The sequence below is a fragment of the Gopherus flavomarginatus genome, chromosome 4 (assembly GCF_025201925.1).
Source record: "Gopherus flavomarginatus isolate rGopFla2 chromosome 4, rGopFla2.mat.asm, whole genome shotgun sequence".
NCBI classification, from domain to species: Eukaryota; Metazoa; Chordata; order Testudines; family Testudinidae; genus Gopherus; species Gopherus flavomarginatus.
Window position 1 is genome coordinate 66587792 of NC_066620.1, and position 14259 is coordinate 66602050.

Sequence of the window (14259 nt, forward strand, 5' to 3'; positions counted from 1 at the left end):
TCAACCCCATGATCCCATCTGTCGGGATGGTCGTGCTGGCTCCCAGCACATGCAGGGTGGTTAGCACTGGGGGCAGAAGAAGGGGATTGCATTAACAACATCTGTCCTGCACAATAACACAGTTTGGCAGCAGCAGCAGTGCAGGGTTCTGTTTCAGTACAAGGCCCTATTGAAACCCCAAACAGGCGGCTGAGTTAAAAATACAGCCAACCCCCCACAGCAACTGCTGCCCTGTCACCCACACCCTGCTCCTCATTGTCTGCTGCTTCCCCTAGGGAGAGTAATACATCCAAATAACAGAGGCACTTGTGCTTCAGCCTAGGAGAAAGTGGGTATGGGGAGTGGGGGGACATAGCCACGCATTCAGGGCTGGTCCATAGCTCTCAGGAGGAATGGAGGACTCAGCAGTAGAAGTAATCTTTAGGGGGGTTAGGAGCAAGTTGACCACAGCCCATAAGAGGCACTATAATCTAGTGTCATTGGGGGCTCCAGAGGCTATGAGGCTCGCCCTCCGAGGGTGCAGTAACTATAGTTACTAAGGCCACCTGGCAGCTGTTTGCAAGCTCTGCTGTAACCTAAGGATGTCCTGCATGGAGACTCTGGGAACATTAGCCAGTGCTACTTTACTTTATTTTGGTTCCCACTGGCTGTCCAATAGGGGAGATATTTATACTTTGGAGGAAAAGAGGCCTTGCTTGGTGCTCTCCCATTCTCCCTTTGTCATACGCCTACCCCTCAAAAAATCCAACCTTTCACTCTGGCCCAAGAGAGCTACAGCCCAACAGCACTGGCCAGATCAGGTCCTTTTTAAGCATTTCAAGGTGCTAAGTCTCCATGCGGCCATCAACCAGGGGAGTGAAGGACCAAGCTGAGGATGAGAACCTGTGTTCCAAATTTAGTTCCCCCTGCAGACCTGCCCATTCATGCAAAATGTGCCACAGGATCTGGGGTCCTGAGCAATTTCCATCCACTTGCATGCTAGCGATGGGTATTGGTGCCATGTAGATCATAGTGTAGAGTGCTACTTTTGGATATTGATGCCACTTACATTCTAGTATCAGGTAGGAACGCTATTACACTTATGCAAATTGCAATGTGGAAACATGAGGATTTTTCTTTCTTGCTGTCTCCAAAACATGAATAATCATTGAGAATCATTTAAGAATATCTTACTAGATGCCCCAAAAGCCACAATATAATGCATATACATCAGAAGTTAGAAATTGTATAAAATTGATAAGGGAAGCCAAGGGATACAAGGAAAAATCTATGGCCAGCAGACTTAAGGGCAACAAGAAGAAGTTTTAAAACAATTATTAGGAACAAAAAGAACCCTGGCAATGCTACTGATCCATTGGTAGATGGAAATGATAAAATTATCAAAAATAATGCAGAAAAGGCACAGGTATTCAATAAATATTTCTGTTGTATGATTGGGGAAAAACAGGTGATGCAGTCTCATCATATGGTGATGATAACACTTTCCATTCCACTTGTATCTCTGGAGGGTGTTAAACAGAAGCTATTAAAGTTCTACATTTTTAAATCAGCTGGATAACTTGCATCCAAGATTTTCAAAGAACTGACTGAGGAGCTTGCTGAACTGTTAATGTTGATCTTCAATAAGTCTTGGAGCACTGGGGAAGACTGGAAGAAAGCTAATGTTGTGCCAATTTTTGAAAAGAGTACACAGGATGACCTGAGTAATTATAGACTTGTCAGCCTTACCTTGACCCCAAGCAAGATAATGGAGTGGCTGATCTGGGACTCTATTAATAACAACCTTAAGGAGGGTAATGTAATTAAAGCAAATCAACATGGGTTTATGGAAAATAGAGCCGGTCAAACCAAGTTGATATCTTTTTTTGCTGAGATTAAAAATTTGGTTGATAAAAGCAATAGTGCTCACATAATAGACGTAAAGTGTTTGACTTGGTGCGGCGTGGCATGTTGATTAAAAAACTATCATGATATAAAATTAGCATGGCACATATTAAACGGATTAAAAATTAGCAGGTCATCAAATGTAACTGTAAACAGGGAATCATCATCAAGCAGTCTGTTTCCAGTCGAGTCCTGCAGGGATCAGTTCTTGGCTCTATGCTTTTTAACATCTTTATCGATAACCTGGAAGAAAACATAAAATCATTGATAAAGTTTACAGCTGACGCAAAAATTAGGGCAGAGGTAATTAGTGCAGAGGACAGGTCACTGATACAGACTAATCAAGATCACTTGATAAACTGAGCGCAAGCAAACAATATGCATTTTAATATGGTTAAATGTAAATGTATACATCTGGGAACAAAGAATGTAGGACATTCTTACAGGATGGAGGATTCTATGCTCCAGCCAGTGACTCTGAAAAAGACTGGAGGATCATGGTGGATAATAAGCTAAACAAGAGCGCCCAATGTGACGCTGTGGCCAAAGAGCTAATGCGATCCTGGGATGCAGAAACAGGAATCTTGACTAGGTGTAGAGAGGTTATTTTACTTCTGTATTTGGCACTTGTGCAACTGCTGCTGGAATACTGCATCCAGTTCTCATGCCTACAGTTCAAGAAGGATGTTGATAAATTGGAGAGGGTTCAGAGAAGAGTCATGAGAATGATGAAAGGATTATAAAACAGGCCTTATAGTGATAGACTCCACGTGCTTAATCTATCTAGTTTAGCAAAAATAAGGTTAAAGAGTGACTCAATCGCAATCTGTAAGCATCTACATGTGGAATAAATAGTTAATAATGGGCTCTTCAATCTAGCAGAGAAGAAAGGTATACCATGATCCAATGGCTGGATGCTGAAGCTAGACAAATTCAGACTGGAAAAAAGATGTAAATTTTTGACACTGAGAGTAATTAGCTGCTGGAACAATGTACCAAAGGTCATGGTGGATTCTCCATCACTGGCAATTTTAAAATCAAGATTGGATGTTTCTTTTAAAGATCAGCTCTGGGAATTATTTTGGGAGTAGTTCTATGTGCTATACAGGAATTCAGGCCAGATGATCACAATGGTCTCTTCTGGCCTTGGAATCATAGGTGCTGGAACTAGGTGTGCTGCTGCACCCCCTGGCTTCCAGCATATCCAGGGTTTACAGTTTGGTTCAGTGGCTCTCAGCACTCCCACTATAAGAATTGCTCCAGCACCCCTGCTTGGAATCTATGAATTTAATGGTCAGGTTCTAGCTAAACACCCATATAGGAACTGAGGGAGGAGCTCTGAGAAGTCCTAGCCCCACAGCATTGAGCTTTCATACCTACGTATACATACAGATTTGCTGATGAGAACAATAAGGCAGGGGCTACAGAGCCTGGTGAAAAGAGCCTTGTGTCTCAGTGGCATTCTCTCTGGCACTGAGATCCCCCAGTTCTAGCCCCTAACTAGCATCTGTTCATTCCCACTCTTCACATTTACCAGAATCCCACCTTCCATTGCCCCACTCGGTTCTTCCTGTCCAAGATGCAGATCAAGCTGCCTTATACTCTTTCATACACCCCGTTCCAATTGCCTACCGTGCTAACTGGCCCAGTCTGCTCATTCCACTTTGAGGAGGTGACTGCCGAGGTTCAGGTCACTTCCCCTCCCCTGGGGGATTGTTTCTCTCGAGTGACTCGCTCGATCCCTTTGAGAACTGTGCAAACCTCAAATCTCCCTGCAGAATCAGCTCCTCTCCAGGCAGAATCCCAAACTGCCGCCCCTCAACCTTTCCTCCAAACCCTTCAGGGCCAGCATCAGCCCCTTCTCCACAGTAATCCTCCCTGGTGGGGTAGGCCAAGCCCTCCCACAGCATTCCAGGTGGAGTCTCAGTAGGGCCTTATTTACTCCCAGCACTCATTTCTCTGTCCCTCTGCCCATTGTGCCTAGGATCTCATTTGCCTTCATCCCTGCAGATGAGCCCTGCCAGCTACCCATTTCCTCATGAGGGACAGCCCCATTTAGCCGAGAGTGCCGAGATTGCCTCCTCCTCCCAGACAACCCCCACTCCTCACACTTGCCCCCACTGAAAGAATGCCCTGGCTCCAGCTGTCTCTGTCTTGAGTCACACAGTGCCTGCCCAGGTGCCCAGGGTGGGGCTAATGTACACAGAGCCTGGGAATGCACTGGACTAGGCATTGGACTGGGGAGTCACGAAGCGGTGGGAATGGGCAGTGTAAAGATTGGAGCTTGTCAGCTCATTTCAAAATGCTGCAGGGGCCCAGGGGTGCCGAGATGAAAGCACGCCTCGCCTATCTTTCCAGCCCCGTCCTGAGGCAGCCCATCCCTTGCCCAGACGATCCCAGCGGAAAGCCACTGCAGTGAGATCAGCTGCCATGACCTTTCCCAGCCTTGCAGCTTTCTCACGGGGAGCTAGAGATGAACATTGGGATGAGGGGGCTGGCCCAGCCCCAGCACAGAGACATTCTGCTCCTAAAGCAGAAACAGTCAGTCAACAGCTCTGTCACAGGCATGAGAGCTGCAAGGGTCAGTAGTGACGTAACCCTCCTGGAACTTGCCTACTAGACGTTCCTGGGCCTGCCAGGCTTCCTGTGTCCTAGGCCCGGAATTAACTCACTTGCTCTCTCTCTCACACACACAGAGTGCACGCGCTGACGTACAAAGGCACACAGCTGCCACCCAAGCATGCCATGTTGTACACCCCTAATGCCAGTATTTGCCCACCGCCACCTCTCCTCCCCACTGGTGTCAGCCGGGTTGCATGAGTGTAGTGGGAGCAACCTTCAGCCCAGAAGATGCAGCAAAGGAAGCCATTTAGGGTTTATACTCCCTCAGCTGGGAGATTTTCACCTTGTATGGGAGAGGCAGTGGTTACAGCACTTGACTTGGAATCAGGACTCGTGGGTTCTATTACTGACTTGCAGTGCTGACCTTGGACAAGTCACCGCCCCCCTGTGCCTCAGTTTCCCCATCAGCACAATGTGAGTAAGAATATTCCCCTATCGCAGAGGACTTTTGCAGCTTCATCGATTAGCGTCAGACCAGTATGGACTGGCTTACAGAAGGTGCAAAAGCAAGGTGTTGCATGGATGGAAGCAGCCAGAAAGCCTGCAGCTCCCTGTGCCAAAGCACGCTGCAAGCCCTGCCTGAGCAGGAACTAACACCCTGCATGGCTGTGCTGAGGGTTTCCACGTCATGATGGGAGAATGAGAGACTCCAGCCAAGAACAAAAATATTTCAGTACATTCCTAGTTGTATTGTGTATGCAGGTTACCCAACCTATAGAGAGACACACAGAGCAGGGAGAGGCTCTGTGGAACAAAGGGTCTTTTGCGAATACAATTTGTAGAAATCTATTTATTGTCAGGCTATGAGTGTCAAGCCCAAAAGATAACAAGGGCAGGGATTAGCAGAAATAACTTGCTTGTACCTTGCTTCAGTGGAAGGCCCAGGTTGCTCAGAGACCCCTGTGAAAGGGGCTTGCCAAATACCAGAGATCAGATGAAGTGGGGCAGGGTTTGTTTGCCAAGCTGCTGGGACTACTAATAATGCTAATAATGCTTTGCCTGATTATAGCTGCTTTGCTCCAAGGATCTGGAGCAGTTAAACATTTGCCAAACCACCCTCTGAGCGCCCTTCCCCTATCAGGGAGGTCAGGCTCATTACCCTCAGGCCACGTCCAGACTAGGAATTAAAATCGATTTTAGATACGCAACTTCAGCTACGGGAATAACGTAGCTGAAGTCGAATTTCTAAAATCGAGATACTCACCAGTCTGGACGGGGCGCCATCGATGTCCGCGGCTCTCCGCGTCGATTCCGGAACTCCGTTCGGATTGATGGAGTTCCGGAATCGATGTAAGCGCGCTCGGGGATCGATACACCGCGTCCAGACTAGACGCGATATATCGATCCCCGAGCAATCGATTTTAACCCGCCGATGCCGCGGGTTAGTCTGGACGAGGGCTCATTTTACAAGGGGGCAAACAGCGAGGAAGGGCATTGCTCAAGGTCACACAGTGAGCCACTGACAGAGCTGGGAACAGACCACAACTCCCTTGCCTCCTAGTCTCCTACTTTTCTTCAGCCATGCTGGGAATGGAGCCTTGACTCCCAGCCTCCTGCTCTAACCCTTAGACTACACCCCCGCCCTAGTGGGCCTGTCATTTGACTCCGTACATCTATATTGCTCCCTCATCTCTTCCCCATGTCCAAACAGTTGCAGTGCTTGATGACATCTCCCCTTCCTCGCCTCTGGAGAATAGGGCCGTGCAGCCTAAAGAATGACCCCTTCCCTGTGCACAGACCAAAAAGCACAGGCTGCCCCAGGTTGTCCCTGCTCAGGGAGGGTTTGGCACTGCCTTAGGTGTTGTGAGTGCCTCCTACTGGGATGTGCTGTGCTCACTGCCACTCCATAGATCTATTCCTGCCCAGGGTTACATTGGCCCTACCTATGCTGGGGTGAGGAGTGCAGGGGGCCATAGGCTGCTCGAAAGGCTGGGATCCTTGCCAGAGAGAGACAATGCTCTTTCTGCACCAGCCTCTGTCTGTATTTCTTCCCCCTCTTTCTTTAGGACCAGGGGCTTTGGCATGAAAAAAGGCTGGAGTTTCACCAGCTGCCCCTGCAGTTAATTCCCCTCTTGAGCTCAGGATCCTCCATGGGTCCCAACACAGTTGTCCCCACTGCAGCCAGTCTGGGTGTCATGTGTGGAGGATTATGAGTAGCAGGAATGTAGGTGTCAGGTGTCCCCCATCTCCCTACACATGCACTTTGGGGTGTATTTAGGACCTGGGGCTCTTGTTGTTTCTCAGGGTTTAGCATGGCTGGTGTTCATACCTTTCATATTCAGAGTGGTAAATTCACCCAAGTGCATACAAATGTGCTGATGAAGGGAACATGAGCTAGAGGATGGAGCAGAGGAGTAGGAATCAGGACTCCAGGGTTCCTGTTCTGGTAGAGAAGTGGTATCTACTGTTTAGAGCAGAGGGGACATAGGTTAGCCTTGTCCTGGGTTCTGTTCCCAGCTCTGTCACTGACTCACTGTGTGACCTTGAGCAAGTCACTGACCTCTCTGTGTCTCAGTTTCCCCATCTGTACCATAGGGAAAACAACACGTCCCTGCCTCCAGGAGAGTGGGAGGCAGAATTCACTCATGTTTTCAAAGTACCTTGAGGGCCTCAGATGGAAGATGCTAGGCAGGGCCGGCTTCAGCATTTTTGGCGCCCCAAGCAGCGGAAAAAAAAATGCCACGATTGGCAACACTTCGGTGGCAGCTCTAACCCACTGCTTCCGCTCTTCAGTGGCAATACGGCAGTGAGTCCTTCTCTCCTGGAGGGACTGAGGGACCCACCGCTGAATTGCCACCAAAGAGCCAGAGGTGCTGCCCCTTTCCGTTGGCCACCCCAAGCACCTGCTTGCTGCGCTGGTGCCTGGAGCCAGCCCTGGTGCTAGGACAGGGCAGGGAGGGCCCTGGTGTGAATCTGCAGTGCTCCAGCGAGAGATGGAAGTCTGAGCAACTCACTCCATATAACAGCACATGTTGTGGCCGATCTGATGGGAATACTTGTGCAATGACACATCGAGAGGTCTGGAGAGAATGTCCCTTTGTCCATCAAAGCAGATGGCTGTCCCCGGAGCAATGTGCCCATTCCTATCCCCGCTACTGGGAGCAGCTTCCTTTGGGCTTGAGGGTGGCTGGGGCAGGACAGATGTAACCCCAACCACAGGAAAGAATCCCAAATTTCAAGAGAACTGGACTGCGCACGGCCCAATCCCTCTTCCTGCCGGGTAAGGGTGAGGTCATAGCCCACAAGCCATGTGCAGAAACAGCAGGCCCAAGGGACAGAGCCTGTCAGCATCTTGCTGTCAGTGAGAAATGCTCCCCAGGGAGAAGGTTCCTGGCCTGTGGCCTCTAAGAAGGCACACTTAAAGGGCCAGTGCTGCAGAATTCAGCACATTGGAAGGGAACAGATCATAGCGTGAGCTGCTCTCATTGACTCCAGACCAGACTGCCACTAACCCCCAAAGGAACCTCTCCAGCTGGGAGTGAACATAGCAGGCTAGACTCATGCAAGTAGAGTGAGTACAGTCTGTACAGACAAAGCAGGAGCTGGGCTCAGGGATCAGGCAAGAAAGGTGAGGAGGAGGCTGGCTAGTCCAAAACATTGACCTTTGCCCCGAAACCATTGCCTTTGCAGAAACAGTGGTGATAGACGCAGGAAGCAGAAGGGAGATGCCATTAGCGGAGGGAACAACAAAGCAACAAGGTGAATGATCTGCATCAGGCCCCGATAGGAGGCACTTCAGGAGAGTAGACACAAAGCAGATGGCAGGTGGTGTCACTGACCATACAGGGCTGGGGGAAGCTGGCTTGAGGTGGGGAAGGAAGGCCAAGGTAGCATGCATACAGGGCCGGCTTTATGAACTGTGGGGCCCAATTTGAATACCTGGCAGCGGTCTGGGGCTTCAGCAGCACTTCGGCGGCACTTTGGCAGTGGAGGGTCCACTCCTGGTCTTCTGCGGCACCAAAGGACCCCCTGCCACCGAAATGCCTCCAAAGACCTGGAGAGGATACCGCCCCCGCCCCCTGCCGAAATGGCACCGAAGACCCGGACCCCCCACCGTGGGTGCTGGGTGAGAAAAAAAATTTAAAAAAATTAAAAAGGCACCTAAGGTGCGGGGCCCTCTTAGGTGCGGGGCTCGATTCCTGGCCATCGGGGGAATCGGCCTAAAGCCAGCCCTGCGTGCATACAGGGGAGTGAGAACCTGCTGGCTCTTCAGTGGCTCCAGCCCTTGCCTGTCAGAAATCATGTAGCAAGATTCTATACAGCTCTGCTCCCTGCACATGGGCAGGCGAGATGCTGGGAGCATGGCAAGTGGGGAATTGGGGGATTTGTGGCATGGGGTGAGCAAGGGCCTGCTCCAGTGCTCAGTTCCTGTGGGCAGTTGACTGGCCTGAGCAGAGTTCTTCTTGATGTGGAAGAGGGAGACATCCAGCGGGATGAATCCCCATCAGCAAGCCCAACCTCCACTGGAGACTGGCACAGGGCTTGCTCAGCTCCATGCTGCCAGTCCCCTAGCAGGGAAGCTTGGCAAGGTTCCCCAGATAGTCTCAGGGGTTCTGTGTCCTGGCTCCTGGGAGCAGAGGGAGGCTTCTCTTTGGGATCCAAGCCTTTCTTGAGAGCTGATGGGGGAATTCTCCTAGGCAGCAGCTGCTGGCAGACCTTAGCAGTGTTGTGCTGGGGTGGGGAGGGGGAGGAGGCAGGGCAGTGACAACTGAGTCCACAGACCCCTGAAGGAAGAATGTGGGATAGTCATTCTCCGGGAGGGGGTTTTCTCACTATAGTTTGGATAATGGAGTGTGTCAGGAGGCTTGGAGGGAGCCAGGCCCCACACGTTCCCCCCGATTTGCTGGTACCGAGATGGCAGTTGTTTGGTGTGGGCCGGGTCTAACAACTGCCCGCCATCCAGTGCGACAGACGCAGTCACCAAAGCAGAGCTCTTCTCTCCATCCCTACAACCTGCAGCCTTCTCTGCTGCCTCCCAGAAACCCTGCCTCCCATCCGTCCCTAGTGCTGCAGCCAGACTCCTCTTCTCCTGCCATCTGGACCACATCCCTCCCTCCAGACATCCCCCCCAAAATGCTGTACTCAAACTCTCCCAGCAGCCAGCCCCTCTGCACAGGGGGCCTAGGCCCATTGCTGCCCCCTAGCCTGCAGAACACAAGCAGTGCCGCTCCCAGTGGTGCGAGGGATGTGGCAGGCCCCCGGGAGCTGCTCGTGTTTCCCGAGGGACTGGGGGGAGTGGGGGCAGGGATGCTCTTGTATTTTCATTTAGCTGCCGTCCCAGTGACGGTTCTATCCCAATGTGATGAACCCATCCCCTGACATAGGCTGGTGAGGCTCTGGGAACGGGAGGGAAGTGGAGAGGGGACCAGAAGGCTCAGGGGGTTGGGACAGCGAGCCTTTCCTATATAGCGCACCAGGCCCAAGGCCCCCCCAAGCTGGTAGCACATGATGGATATTTGGTGACCAGGAATCCCCATGACAAACCCCACCATTATTGTCATTTATGGGCAGCCTCTGCAAAGAGACCAAGGACCAGCTGGAGCATAGACATTGAACCCCCATCTTCCCCTCCAGGGCAGGGCTAAGGCACATTTGCAGGGTGGCAATGAAGCTTGTCCTGCTGCTGCCTAGGCTGTGCCTGCTCTGGGTATACAGAGGCTCCCAGGCTCCAGTCTGTTGTCCCCCAAGCAGTTCTCCCCAGCCTGACTGTCGTGAGATGATTGCCAGAAGCAGCGGCTGAGCTCTGAGAAGCAGCAGCCAGCATCCAGGGTGCTGTCCTCACCCATCCAACAAAGGCCCCTTTGTACCAGTGGGTCTGGAATTCCTGCAGCCGTGGGCCTGGGAGGAGAGTGAAACCCACATCTGATGGGGAGAGCGGGCCAGAGAGCCTGCCTGCTATGGGCAGCAGCAGCTGGTAGGGCCAGTTGGGCATGGATTGCGAATTCCCCATGCCTTCCCCTCACTCAGAGGCACCCGATGGGCTGGCGAGGGGGGGGGAAGGAGGGGCAGGATAGACAGGAGCAGCTGGCACTGAAAACAAATGCTAAGGACCTGATGGGGCAGCCAGTCCCTAAGGGCAGGGCAGATTCCAAAGCATGGCCTGACCCCAGCCAGCAGTGCAAGCTGCTGGCTCCAAGAAAAAAGACCCTCAGGCAGCTCCTGGCCCAGGGCCCTGCCAGAGGAAGTGGCACAGCGACTGTGCAGGCTTAATGCTCACAGGCCTGGGAAGGCCTCGGCTGCCAGTGATGGGCCCAAAGCTGAGCTAGGCTCTGGGCCAATCTGGGTCCAGGGAGGGAGTCACTCAAGGAGAGGCACCGATAGCCCCCACAGGGGACACAGGGGCAAAGGGGCTGGGAAGTGGGGACTGTAGGAGGGAATGGCTAAGAAACAGCCCCTTCTCCAGAGGAATGACCTTAGGGAGGAGTCCCCCTTCACCATCTGATCCCATTGCAGTCTGTTGGTGCATAAAGGGTAGACAGGGGAATCCCAGCCCATGGGCATACCCCCTGCAACCTAGGGGAATCCTGGCCTCTGAGAGCACCCTCCCCGCCCCCTCAGGCCACAGAAGGTAAGCTCTCTTCTTCTGCCATTTCCAAATCATAGCATCATAGTTCTGGAAGGGATGTCATGAGGTCTTCTAGTCCAGTCCCCTGCACTCATGGCAGAACTAAGAATTAGTAATGTCAGTAATTAGTAATTAGGGCTGTCAACTGTCTCATCACACAAATCCAAACACCTTTGCCCCACCCCACCCCACCCCACCCCTTCCCTGAGGCCTCACCCCTTCTCTGAGGTCCTGCCCCACTCACTCCATCCTCCCTCCTTCTGTCGCTCGCTCTCCCCCACCCTCCCTGACGTTCACCGAGCTGGGGGATGGGGCTGAGGGGTTCAGAGTGTGGGAGGGGGCTCTGGACTGAGCCTAGGGCAGGGGGTTGGGATGCAGAAGGGGATGTGGGCTGCAGGCTCTGGGAGGGAGTTTGAGGGTGGGGATGGGGCTCAGGGCTGGGGCAGGGGGTTGGGGTGTGGGAGAAGGTGAAGGGTGTGGGCTCTGGGAGAGAGTTTGCATGCAGGAGGGGGCTCCCAGCTGGGGTGTGGGAGGGGGCGTGGGGTGCAGGCTCTGGGAGGGAGTTTGGGGGCAGGAGGGGGCTCCTGGCTGGGGTGCAAAAGGGGGTGTGGGATGCAGGCTCTGGCTGGGAGGCACTTACCTCAGGCGGCTCCCAGTCGGAAGCACAGCGGGGCTAAGGCAGGCTCCCTACCTACCCTGGCTCCGCACTACTCCCAGAAGCAGCTGCCACAGCCCTAGGGAGGGGCAGGGGGCTGTGTGCTGCCTGCAAGCGCAGCCCCTGCAAGCACTGCACTTGCAGCTCCCATTGTTCACAGTTCCTGCTCTCTGCCCACTGAGTGGCTCTGACCTCCACTCACCTTCCTGCAGTGCCACACTGACTGCCCTCTAATGCCCTCTGCCCACTGACCGCCCCAGGCCACCTCATGGCATCCCCTGCCAGCTACGCAGCTCTCACTGTCCACTACTCCTGCAGTGCTCCCTGCCTGTTGAGCAGCTCCAGACACCCGTTGCACTCTGCCCGCACAGTGGCTCCAATCATCTCCTGCCACACCTCGCTCACCTTGCCTGCTGAGCAGCTCTGACTGCCCAGCTGCCCCACAGTGCCTCCTGCTGGCTGATCTCAGAGCAGGCTGGGCACAAGTTGTCTGCCCTACACCTGCACGTGGCAGTCCCCAAGGTGCAGGAGGAGCCAGAAGTGTGAATGCCACTTCTAGCTGGCAGCAGTGACTCTGTGTTAGCAATAGCTGAGGGAGCCCTGTGGATTGAATCCATCAAGGGGTGGCTTACACCCTGACCCCTCTGCACTGGAATTGCTATAGGGTGGGAGGGGAGTGCAGGGCTGAGCTGGGCCTCCCTGTTGCCCCCTTTGGAACATGAGCCTCTGGGGTAGTGTGACATCAGCTGCCCTTCCAGGAGACTGGCTAGCTGCAGCATGGGAAATGATCCACCAGTTGCTGCCCAGAAGGCCTGGTCAATGAGGCAAAGCCTGGGGCACCTGTCAGCCCAATGGCAGAGGGTGCCCCACAATTGGGCCCTTTGTGTCAGTGATGAGTCCTCACAGCTGGGAGAGCAACAAAAGCCACTTCTGCTTCTGATTTTCTCCTGCTTGTTAGCCAATCACTGTTGCTCAAACCCCAGCCCCTACCAAGGGGGCCCAGCTGAGAGGTCCCTTTGTCTCCACACACCCACCACGCTGTCTCTGTACAGGGCTCAATGAGTTGCACAGGGGGGCTGGAGGGTTCCAGGCCAGTTCTGCCCCTTACACACATGCAGAGGATGCTCAGCCAGTCAGGTAGCTGCACTGCAGGCAAAGGGAACCTTCCCAGAGGTGCTAAGCTCCAAGCTGTGAGGAAATCTAGGGGGGAGGGGGGCAGAGGCAGAGGAGCAGGGGATGGAGAAAGCTGTGGAAGGGGCATTTGTTTCTCAGGCTGTGCTTCCCAGCACAGCGCACAAGAGCCTGTGGCTCGTTCAGTAAACAAACCTCACCAAACTGTGTGCACTAGTATGGCAAAACTTGAATATTGGGGATGGGGACCCCAAGGGAAAGCAGCCCCTGCAAGTGCTCTTAGCTCCTCCTTTCCCAAGCACTAACCTCACCCACACCCAGTGAGGGTTGTTCCAAGGAGGGCTGGCCCAGGACTCTCTCTTTGGGCACTAGCAGCCATTCCACCAGCAGAAGCCAAGCACGGACTCTGTTTTGAGCAATACAGACTAAGGACCTCCTCCCCACCTCCTTCCTTTGTGCCAATTGTCTGGAAGCTCTTTGCATCCAGCTGTGACCTGCACCATCTCAAAGGAAGCAGCAGCATTCTCTGGCCTCCCACAATCCCTACCCAGGGTCAAGTGCTGTGCCTTGTGTGGTCTCCTTTTCGGGGCCAGAGGCCCAGAGCTGCAGGCCAGTCTCCACACCATACCCTCCCCTGCATGTTTAATCCCATCCTGTCTGAGCGTTCTCCTCTGCCCCCACCCCCCCATAAGCAAAATGGATGGAAATGCCAAGAGAAGCCGAAGGAACAGCCCCTCGTCACAAAACACATGGGCACCCTGTGATGTGCCTGGTAGCCCTGGGCTATATGAGGGCTTTTTCAGGTGGCCAGGCTGTTTGAAGCCAGAGAAGTTGTGCAATGTTTATTTAGTGGGGGGCTAGAGCCAACCTTGGCCCACATTAGCCCCCCAGGGATGTCTCCCCCCGGGCTCAGACTTGCATGTGGCAAGCACTGACTTCTTCTATGCTGATGAATGCCAGGAATAAACAGTTGTTGTAGCTGTATTGGGCCCAGGATAGGAGCGAGACAAGGTGGGTGAGGTCATAGCTTTTAGTGGAACAACTTCTGGTGCTGAGAGAGACTCACTTGTCTCTTCCACCAACAGACGTTGTTCCACTAAAAGATATGACCTCACCCACCTTGTCTCTCAGGAATAAACAGTGACCGCCACACTGACACATACACAGCATGCAGAAATGGCCTGAAGCCCAGCCTCTTCCTAGTCCAGGGCGCCAGCTGCTTCAGGGGAAATGGTGAATCCTGCTTTATGTTCCCTTAGCCAGCTCTGCAGCCCCCTGCTATTCCCACCTGGGGCTCCCCACCCCAGGTCTGCCAACACCCCTCATCCCTGACCTGCAGCCCTCTCTGCTATTCCTGCCTGAGGTCTCTCTGGGGCGGCTAATCCAACATGTGTTACCCAAA